This window comes from Bufo gargarizans, chromosome 6 (assembly GCF_014858855.1).
Source record: "Bufo gargarizans isolate SCDJY-AF-19 chromosome 6, ASM1485885v1, whole genome shotgun sequence".
NCBI classification, from domain to species: Eukaryota; Metazoa; Chordata; class Amphibia; order Anura; family Bufonidae; genus Bufo; species Bufo gargarizans.
This window is the reverse complement of record NC_058085.1, coordinates 76,787,179-76,799,290: the sequence shown is the minus strand read 5'-3', so window position 1 is coordinate 76,799,290 and position 12,112 is coordinate 76,787,179. Positions and strand designations below refer to the sequence as shown.

The 12,112-nt window shown below is 41.8% G+C and overlaps 1 non-coding gene across 1 annotated transcript; it reads right to left on the bottom strand.

Annotated features, from left to right (window-relative positions):
- Positions 1–1,283: 1,283 nt before the first annotated feature.
- LOC122942771 lies at positions 1,284–1,465 on the bottom strand. The gene has a single exon (XR_006390701.1). It is a non-coding gene; the product is annotated as a U2 spliceosomal RNA (small nuclear RNA).
- Positions 1,466–12,112: the final 10,647 nt, after the last annotated feature.

Sequence of the window (12,112 nt, the reverse complement as noted above, 5' to 3'; positions counted from 1 at the left end):
CCTCTCTTTGGATCCTGCAAACAAAGTATCTCCTCCCGTCTCACATTCAAGATCTTAAAAAGTACCTTGTGTACCAGGAACTCCAGGGTAAATTTCTCTCTCCTCGATGTCGATTTTGAAGCCATTCTTGACCCGGTATTCTCCGGTCCCAGCAGTACGGATGGTGACACCCATGATCGCCTCCTCGACCTCAGCCTTGGCTACGTCCGGGCATGCCTTGATCGTAGCCAAAAGGCCGAGAAGCGATAACACGCTCATCCTCGACAACGGGGCCGCTTATCCCAATTGTAGAACACTTCTTAAGGCAACAGCCTATAGGCCCCAGGCACAGTCCGGGAGGCTTATTTCTCTCACAAACCAGGGTAAACGTGCATCCTACGCTCAGAAATCACCAGCATGCTCCTCTTCGTGTTCGCTATCTGCATAGCTCCGCCCAACACTTTTGGCCACACCTTTTCTTCGCACGCAATTCATGGTGCCAAAGCACGCCAAGCAGAAAAAATGATAAGGAGTAAATGGAGAAGTAGTGAAAAAAAATAAAAATAACAAAGATGTATGCATTGTTAATTGTGATGTCAGGGCCCCCATTGTTGAGTGTTCCGTCAGGGCCCTTGTAATGTCATCCACTGACCTGACCTCTGACCTGACAAGCCTCCTGTGACACGGAACGTCCATTGTCCAGACAAGGTAGGTTCAGATGCTGCTTATACATAGGAAGTGCTGGACTACTTTTTAGCCTCCAAGTAATCCAGTTCAAAAGATCCACAAGAGGGAGACACAGGCAAACTTTACTTATTTATTATTACAGCACCATAAAAAACGCTAAATGGTTACATATAATCCAGATAACTTGCTACAAAAATACAAAAGGGTAAATTCCCAGGAACAACTCAGCATCCAAGGTGTGCACAACAGGCCCAAAGCCAAACCAAGGTGCGTGGAGTGGAGGTCCAAACACTTCATTCAGGTGATATCCAAATACTTCATTCAGGTGATAAGCAAATTAACCCATCAATTAAGCCATCAATCTTAATTGGATTTGGGGTGTGAGGAGACTGGCTGCCTGGGTTGCTTGGTGCTGGAACAAACCCACAGCTGATGCAATTAGGAGATTGACAGACTAGATGCAGCAGGTATGCAGAAAGCAGCACAGCACAGCCGTGACAGAGGAGAAGCTGAAGTGCATACTCCTGAGGCAGGACACAGCAGCTCTCCACTTGCTTGCTGGAAGGATGCTTGCAATCCATCTCTCAATTTCATTCTGTTTTTACATACTGGAATAGAAGGGGTGCTCCGGTCCTGGAGGTACTGCAATACCAGGTCAATGCGTGGAGTGGACAGAGCAAGCTCTTTTTCCATCTCCCTGTTCGAAAAATCCATTTAATATATGGTCCCCAGATAGGGGACGTATCAGATATTAAACTGCTAAGAACAGATTATTATATTTTTTTTCTCGGTAAGATAGACTTCAGTTTGACTTATCAGTCCACTCCAACGTGGCTCAAACTTTATAATGTCTATAAAACATCACTGGAATTCTACCAAACCCAACACTATAAACCCAAAAATAAGTCAAGATTTACTCACATAGTTCTTCCAGTGGGATACCTTCCATATTTTCTCTGCTTCACTCTCTCCTATTATTTTCTTATCCAGCAAGTAAATCGTATAGATCCTGGATAAAAACACTTTTGAACGTTTTCAGAGATAAAATTACATTTTAAAAAATTACAAGATTTCTGGTATCCCACATTACCTCTTTAAAAACGGTAAAAGACAACCAACAGACCCGTGAGTTTGATAAAATTCAAAAATCTTGACCAATAAAAACTTTCTCATAGCTAAAATTTCCCCACCCCGTAAGTGCAATAAAAAATCCTTTAAGAATACAAAAAACTTGTTTAACGTAAAAACAGTCCCATAACAAATGATGAAGATCTTCAGTGCCTCCACAACTATCCCTGGGGCATCTCTCTGACACATTCACCCCCCTTGAATTCATAAAAGATCTGGTTGGGAGGCACCCATGAAAACAGAGCCATGCTACATCGTTTTGCTTGTTAGAAAGGCCTAAAACGTTAAAAAGTTTCTAAATTTTTGCAACCTATGTGGTATTACAGAATTGAACATCACATTGTATCTCTTCTTTCCTTCCTACTTTTATTATCTCACATTTATCAGTTTTACTTAGAGAGCTTAATCCATATTGATCATAAAAGGAACTGAGCGCCACATAAAACTTTGGGATCACAAACGCCATTGGCCTGCCCAGTTCCCTTTCACACCAGCTCCACCTAGTAAACATCCATCCTGCCAAATACCCACACATGGCTGCAGTCCTACCATTGCACTTTAAAATCTTAAAATAATGCATCCAGATAAAAAACTCAATATTTGGAAAATCATACCCCCCAAATTCAGTCTTACTCATAACAACAGTTCTTATCTTTTCCATTTTAGATCCCCAGAAAAAAACAAAAAGTCTTCTTGACATTCTTCTAATCCATAATTTACTGGGTGGTAAAATAATTGACGTGTATAAAATAAGGGGTAAAATCACTGCTTTAATTAATAAAATCTTCCCTTTCAAGGATAATCTTCTTAGTTTCCAAAAATTCAGTTTTTTCTCCCCTTTCCCTTCTAACACAGCATGGCTCTTATTCCCTTTATTGTTTTTTTCAAATATAACACCTAAAATCTCTGCTTCTTCTTTCTTTGGGATCCCCGTCACTTCCACATCTATCTGTTTTCCATAATTCACAAGTTGGCATTTTCCCAATTAACATTCATGCCTGCTACACTACAAAAAATCCTTAAGTGCAGGTTCACCCTATTTAAATCCGCTTGTGAAAAGGATTGGGGAGAGAGGGCATCCCTGCCTAACGCCAGACTTAACTTCAACCGCTGGACTAATTTTACCATTGATTAAAACATGACTAAAAACCCCATTGTACATACCTTTAACCGCCTCCGGACCGCCTAACGCAGATGTGCGGTCCGGAGGCGGCAGCGCTGCGCCCAGTCACGCATATACGCGTCATCTCGCGAGACGCGAGATGACGCGAATATGCGCCCGCGCATGCGCAGTTCGCGCCGGCATTTCGTTCAGGACTATTTCGTCAGCAACCTGCCAGCCGTGATCATTGGCTGGCAGGTTGCTGATTTTAAAAAAAAACCAATCAGAAGCCACATAGCAGATCATATTAGTAAATATGATCTGTTATATGGCTGCCCTGCTCCTCTGCTGGTCCTTTTCGTCGGTTGGATCCAGCAGAGGAGCAGGCTTCACAGTGAGTACACCAAACACTACACTTTAGCCCCTGATCACCCCCCTGAACCCCAATTAACCCTTTGATCACCCCTTTGTCAATCACTAGTGAAAGGAAAAAAGTGATCAGTGTAAACTGTCACTTTTTTTTTCACTGGTATTGACAGTTAGGTTTTAGGTATAGTTTAGGCCCCTTGGTTAGGTAGTTAGCAATCAGTTAGCGCCCAGCCCACCGCACCGCAGTCCGTTATTCGCTGATTAGCGTATCGCTAATCAGCATTTGTACTTTTATAGTATCTGGAAGTGATCAAAACTGATCACGGTCAGATCTATAATAGTACTAGTGTCGCTTTAGTTCTCCCTCCACCCAAAACGCAGTGTTTGCCCGATCAGGCCTGATCGTTCGCCCACACCCGCCCCACCGCAGTGACAAAAAAAATTTTTTTTTTGGTTCACTGCACAATCCTTTTACACGCACTGTGGCGATAAAAAAATCAGTTTTGATATTTTTTATCAACCGCAGCGGCCCCCGGTACTTCGCTAGCCTCCCCTTTGTAAGACAGGCTTGCTTTTTTTTTCTTGGGTAGTCTCAGGGAATACCCCTAAATTTAGTTGCCCACATGTCTAACAGGGGGTATTCTTCTGAAGAGGCCTACAGCCTTCTGACCCAGTCGGATGAGGAGTGGGAACCCTCATCTGATGAATCCAGCGGGTCAGAATACGAACCTGTAGAAAGCAGTGGCTCTCTGACCCAAAGTTCGGACAAGGAGGCTGAGGTCCCTGATACCACCAGGCGTACCCGGCCCCGTGTCGCTAGACCACAGGTTGCGCAGGATCCGCTTCAAGAGCAGCAGAGTGGGGCTGGTGCTGTCGGATTACGTGGTGAGGCATACACCAGCAGCCCAGCCCTCCCTGGACCTAGTACCAGCACTGCCGTACAACCTGGTGAAGTAGCGAGCACCAGAAGGGCAGTTGAAGCTGGTACGGTGGCACGTGCAGTAGTGACCCCGTCGCAGCCACCGCAAAGACATGCCCGCGCCCCTAGAATCCCAGAGGTGCTGGCAAACCCTGATTGGCAGTCCCCAACTTCAGCCGCACCCGTAGTTTTCCCTTTCACTGCCCAGTCTGGAGTTCGGGTTGAGACAGCTCAGATCGGTTCGGCCCTGGGATTTTTTGAGCTGTTCTTGACTGCGGAGCTTTTAGACATAGTTGTGGCTGAAACAAACCGATATGCCACACAATTTATCACCGCTAACCCGGGACAATACATGTCCCGGGTTAGCTTTACTCTCATTACTAAAAAGTGTCTCATAAAACCCACAAATATTTGCAATCATCTCATCGTCAAACACTTCTCCTTCATTAGTTAAAACAGACTTAAAAACACCTTTAGCTTTAAAGGGAGTCTGTCACCACTTTTTTGCATGTTAGACCATTAAAATAGGGTTATTTGATCCAGCAAGAACATAAAAACGGTACCTTTGTGGTCGAAAACGGACTTTTCAATTTGCAGAAAACGAACTTATAAGATAATTTTCGGAGCCCTCTCAAGTGCCCAGGGCGGTCTCTCAATCCTTGGAGCCCCAGGCTGGCACCTCCTAAACGGCTGCTAACCCCGCCCTCCGTGCGCCTCTGCCCGCCCGTTTACTCCCCTCCCCTGTTCCCTTCTCCCCTCCCCTGTTCCCTTTCCACTGCGGCTGTGCGGTAGAAATCTTAGCCGGCGCATGCGCAATAGGTATTGCGATGCCCTGCCAGGAGCGGGCATCGCATTGCGCATGCGCCCGCTAAGATTTCTACCGCACAGCCGCAGTGGAAAGGGAACAGGGGAGGGGAGAAGGGAACAGGGGAGGGGAGTAAACGGGCGGGCAGAGGCGCACGGAGGGCGGGGTTAGCAGCCGTTTAGGAGGTGCCAGCCTGGGGCTCCAAGGATTGAGAGACCGCCCTGGGCACTTGAGAGGGCTCCGAAAATTATCTTATAAGTTCGTTTTCTGCAAATTGAAAAGTCCGTTTTCGACCACAAAGGTACCGTTTTTATGTTCTTGCTGGATCAAATAACCCTATTTTAATGGTCTAACATGCAAAAAAGTGGTGACAGACTCCCTTTAAAACTCTGTTTAAAAAAAATATCTAGAGCATTTTTCGTCTTCTTCTAGATGCTGTACTTTTGATTTATATACAATATTTTTACCCCTGTCCACCAATTCTTTTCTCATTGATCTCTCTGTCCACCTCCAACCCACAATTTCTCAACTTATACAGTGCTTCAAGTCTATAGATGAACAATTCCTCCTTCCTCCTTTTCTCTTGCGCCCTTTTCACACAAACACGTTTAAAATATAAAGCAATCCTAACCTTGGTCCAGTCCCACCAATCCAAAATACAGGTAAAACTTTTTTGTTGTCTGACACAAGATAAAAACATTTCCCTAAAACCATTTTTAACTTCCATACCTTGTAACATACTTATATTAAGTTTCCAGTACCCTCTACCCAACGCTACAGCATCCTTGAAGCATATTTCAGCATGAACGACTTTATGATCTGATAAACTGGTCATCATATGGTCACATTTTATCACTTCCATCCCATCAGAAACGAAAATATAATCAATCCTAGACTTCAATCGACCACTGTCTGCAATATACGTATATCTCTCATCTCCACTGACCATCAGTCCAGCGTCCGTGAAATGCAAATCTTGCACCATTTCATTTAGCAGTTTAGAAGTCACATCCGTTTTAGCTTCTGCAGTACTCTGTCTATCTTGTGCATCTCTAATACAATTAAAATCACCTAAAATAATAGTAAAATCTCTGCCAGGCATAAAAAGTTTAAGAGTTTCTAAAAATGACACACGTTCTCGTTTCTCAGCAGGTGCATAAACACTAAAAACTTTAAAACGCTGTCCTAAAAACTCCAAACATAAAATAATACACCTCCCTGGCACCACCACTTTAAATTCTAAAACATTTATACTATTATTTTTAAGTAATATTCCAACACCTTCATTTTTATTATCTGTACAGGGTGACCAAAAGGACTTATCACAAACCCATTCCGATTCGTGAGGCGCAGATCTGATAGCATACTCTTGCAAACAAATTATGTCTGATTTTACTGCTACTAAAGAATCAAAAACAGCAGCCCTCCTAGTACTAGAACCAATTCCTCTCACATTCAGGCTAGCAACCACCAAACTCATGAGTAGTAAATTAAAAATACTCACAGCCATTTTACTATTTTAAGGAAGCCTGACTCAACACCCTCCTTTCTATTATGTGACTAACATCAGACGATCCTAGGTTGGAATCCCTGTCATCCTGTTTATAACCAGAGTAAACAGGATCACTCTGATTACCCGACCAGTTCCCTTCTTCACCTTTTTTATAACGTTTTGTATTAGAACCAGCATAATCCTCCTCATCAATTTCAAGCTCCTCCTCACTATCACATCTCTGTCCCGGAGTTATAGGGGCATCAGAATCATGCTCTTCCTGGCACTCCATCTCTTCCCCTTCACCAACCACATGATCCGGACACTCCTTCACCTCACTTGCCTGACTGCTAGAGATCTCTCCCATCAAATCCTCGATAGCAGCTTCAGCCTCCTGGGACCTTAACTTCTTTTTCCCAGCTCCCTTTAGCTGCATCTGATTTTCCCGCCAAAACATCTTTTCCCTCCACATTCTCACAAACAATCTCCTCCATTTTCTCCTCTGTATCCACACTGCTGGTGGAAGTGGTGGTGGTGGACATGACAGTAATCTCACTTTCCATACTTACAGTGTTTTGCATAATTACACTTGTTCCCCCTTTCACTTTGTCAGCATACGTGCCATCTTTTTTACTCTGCCCAAATCTCCCTCTTTTTTCCTCCACAATCTTAGCATGAGACTGCCTTGTACTAAAATACATGCATTTCCTTGCCAAATGATCACTACTTCCACAGACATCACAGTATTTTTTTTCCTGACACTCTTTCACACTATGACCAGACTTTCCACAATTCCTACAGACCTCCCCTTTCTCAGGACACTCTTCCTGCAAATGACCATAGGTAAAACAATGCCTGCAGTATTTCAACTGGCCTTGATAGAAACAAAAGCCCCTCTCTTCACCAATCGAAAAAACTGCAGGGACAGCACAATTTTTCTTAAACTTGACAAATAATCTCCTTTTACCATTCAAATAGCCATGTTTGTTAGTAAGCCTCCGGTCAAAGTTCACTTCATCACAATATCTCCTTAGAAAAACTCTCACAGTATGGTCATCCACTTTAGGGTTGTACATATGCACAATGATGGCATAATCTTCACGTGATCCAGAAAAGCCGGCCTCTTCTTTTCCTTCATCTTTATCAAATCCATGTAGATCCTTTGACATAAACCCTCAGAAGAAACAGTTCGATCATAAATGCCCTGTTTAGGAAAGTCTTGCAGTGCAAGCACATCTGTTACCTTTAGGTATGAAAGTTTCTTCAGAACCTCTCCCACGATCTTGTCCAGTCCGATATTCAAACGGTATCCGTCCTCGACCTCCAGTCGAACGGTGTCCTCGAGTCCACGAGACATGTTTTTTAATTTTTAAATTGCGCAGGCTTCCAAAAATAGTTTGCCTACAGATCGCACTCGATCATACCCCAGGGCCCCCCGCAAGGAGGACCCTGATATATTCCTTCCAACCAGAACCAACCGCAGCACACGAGATTTTTTATTTATTTATTTTTTAAACCGCTCAGGGTTAAATAAATGCAACATAGTATGAAAAAACCGAAGCCTTTTCAAACTTCGCAAAAATGCTTTATAACCTCATCACTGCAGTTAATCTTTATTTATAATTTTTTCTTTTTTCTTTTTTATTAAGCCAAATAATAAGTCAAGTCTTCACCAAAAAACGCCATTTCTTATGCTTCCATACACCTTCCGCGTCCATATCACTTTTTCGCAAGTCCCACAAGTAAATCACATGCATCCTTGACAATACCAATTTAGCACATTCCGAAACTAGCACTTCTTTCCTCTTAAACACTAACAAATTCCGCACATCCCATAAACTCTCCATAACACACATAACAATAAACCACAGCATTCTTGACTTTAGTTTCCCATTTACACCAATGCCATACATAGCATTCTTCTCTCTTATATTCCTAATCCCAGTCAATTCTCTAATTAGGCCACCAAGCGCCACCCATAAAGCCTTAGCATAATTACATCCCCAAAAAAGGTGACTAACAGATTCACAATCACCACATCCATCTCTCGGACACACTTCAGACTTCACCAAATCTCTCTTCTTTTGAAAATCACGTACAGGCAAAATATTATGAAATCCCATCCATGCCACATCTTTTTGTCTATTTGACACACCATCCATTGCAAGATTCTTCCATACATCAACAGCTTCATTTGACCTCAAATTCAATATGTCACATGCAATCTCATCCTTACGAATCCTCTCCATCACAATATTCTTAAATTTGAAATCTTTCATACCAAGCGACCACAAATCATATTTTCTAACAAAATCCTCAATTTTCACATACCAAGCAGGACACCTAAAAGCCACAGGTACTCTCGCATCACGTTCATACCATTTTAAGCCATACAGCATCCATCCTGATGTATACCTCACCATACTCGAACACTTATTGTTTTTCCCCAGTACACACACAATCAATTTAATATAATTAACACACAAAAACACATGAAGATTTACCAAACCCAAACCACCATTCCTCGTCAATCTATACACATACTCCCTCTTTAGCTTTTCCATCCGACTTCCCCATATAAATCATTCTTTCCACTTTCGTCACATCCCTTACACTTGCAGGGTAAACGGAAAAAACAAACAAAATAATTGGCAAAATAACAGCCTTAATTATAAGGACTTTACCTGCTAATGTCAGTTCCCTTAATCTCCAAAAATTCATCTTTCTCTCAATCTTTAGACCACACTCCTCCCAGCTTTCATTCCCTTTCAGATCATCATTAAACCATACTCCTAATATCTTCACCGCACCTACTTCATTTTTGACACCCTCCAAAACAATACTCCTATCACCAAAACATTTAAAAATACACTTACTCCAATTCACCTTAAAACCCGATGCACTACAAAAGAAATCCAAACAAAGCTTCCCCCTTCTAATCGCAGCCATATTACTATTCACAATCACAACATCATCCATATAACTTAATACATTAACAGTCTTGCCCCTACTTCCTGGAATTAACATACCACTCATAACCTTATCTTTCCTCATTACACATAACAAAACTTCAATAACACACACGAACAACATTGGAGACAATGGACATCCTTGCCTTACACCGGATTCAATACCAATTTCTTTACTTAACCAACCATTCACCAAAACACGACTTTATGCATCCTCATACAAACTTTTAATACTATTCAAAAACATCCTTGGAAACCCCATCTTAACCAAAACTGCAAACATAAAAACATGCGCCACCCTATCAAATGCTTTTTCGAAATCCACCATTAACATCATACAATTCTGCTTACGACACAAGCAATCGCCAATCAAATCACGTAAAAGTATCAAATTATCCGACATACATCTCCCAGGTACAGCACACACTTGATCCTCATACACAACGCTCCCAATAACATTCCTCATTCTCCCTGCTAAAACCTTTGCATAAATCTTATAATCCGAATTCAACAGTGAAATCGGCCTCCAATTCGCAATTCTTTTTTTATCACCCTTCTTTTTGAATATCAATACAACCACACTTTCCTTCATGCTTTCACTTATTACACCAAATTTCCACATATACTTGTAAATCTCCATTAAATTCTCCCCCATCCAGTCCCAAGCTTTCATATATAACTCAACCGGAATCCCATCCATCCCTGGAGTCTTGTTCTTTTTACTCTCCAAAACCATTTTTTTAACTTCATCAACCGTAATCTCACCAGACAGCTTCTTACATTCATCATCATTTAGTTTATCATCTAATTTACTCAACACATCATACATTAATTTCTGATCCACCCACTTTTTAGCAAACAAATCCTGATAGAATACTTCAACCACACTCAACACACCATCTCCATTAACACATAATCCATCCTTACTCCAAATCTCATCCATATCATTCCTACCACCACATACTTTTTTAAAGAAAAACCGGGTACATTTTTCATCCTTATCTAGCTTATCGACTCTTGACCTATATATAATTTCTTTCCTTTTCTTTTGTCTTCTTACATCCTCCAACAGATCATTAACATCAACACCCAATGAACGCAATCTCAATAACCATTCATACCTTTTAATCAACTCATTATGCTCATTTCTTAACATTCTTGCTTTTTTGTAAAAGGCCTTAATCTTCCCTTTAACCCAGTCCCACAACTCATACTCACTTCTAAAAACAGTCATAATCCTTTTATCTTCCAACAATCTTACATTTAATTTCCATATCCCACCTTTTTTTTATTTTTTTTATTTTATTATTTCAATACAAAATTTTAAATCCTTATTACATATTCCATGAGTCCACCATTTCCAATCTGTGAGCATAATTAACAATAATTTCATACAAATATCCCTAACAGTGTTAACATTAAAAAGGAAAAACAAAAAAACAAAGGGAGGTCTCCTAGAGGGGAGGGTACCAGGACCATCCAGCATCCATGGCTTAATGAAATAAATGAACTCTCAGCCCAAGTTCTATGTGGCTATAGGGATAGAGGTCCGACGTCCAGACATCCACCAAGCAGTGAGCGCCACTCGCGCACGCCCTCACCCAGACACAGAAAAATACAAGCCAAGAGGTTGGCACCAGTATGACCAATCGCTTGATATTCCCATACTACCTGTAGGCGAGCTTGCAGCGATCTTTAATCGCAAGCCTTTAATAGAACAAAAACCAAGAAGAGGGGGTACAGCAGTCTCAACACAGTGGTCGAAAACCCACTCACATATTTCACTGCCTCATCCCCATATAATTAATCATATCAGAGCCATAGTTCGCCATACCTTACGTACGTTCACATAGATATTTCATGCAGCAGGGAACTCAAATCGAATGTCAGATACTGGTAGCTGGAAAAGGAAATATAGACAGAGAACAGAGCCTGAAATCAGCTCTGTCTCCTTAAAAGGGCACACAATAGCGTGCTCGTCACGTATGATCCATTCCTGCCTGCGCTCGAACTCCGTATCCAACGGGAAGAGCCGGACCCGGGGACCCCCGGACTCCAAGCCGCGACCCCCCACCCACATATCGCTCGGTATTTTAAATAGCTGAGAGCTCCCAACATCATTTAATGCCGGGAAATCCCCCCTCCACCATCCTGGAGACCCACCCATATCCCACCTCCATGTCTATTAGCAACCCCACTTGAAACACGACATGATATAAGCATATGATCAGAAAAAAGCATGACTACCCTTTAAACCATTATTAACGAAAAGAAAATCAATTCTAGAACTAATCTTGTCCCTATCAGAAATATATGTATCTAATGGCACACCCCCCTTCACCACAGCAGTGTCAATAAAAGAAAAATCTTTCACCATTTGACACAATCTTTCACTTGTTACATCTTTTTTCCTTCCCTCAATCACACAATTAAAGTCACCAAGCATAATAGTTGGTAATCTTCCAGGCAAATAAACACACAACTTATCCAACAATTCCAAACGTTCCTCTTTCCTAACTGAACCATACACATTCACAACTCTCACCTTCCATTTCCTATATTTCACAACCGCAATCATACATCTACCTTCCTCCACCACTAAATAACTATCAAAACTTAATTCCCTATTGCCTAACAAAATCCCCACACCATCATTTTTATT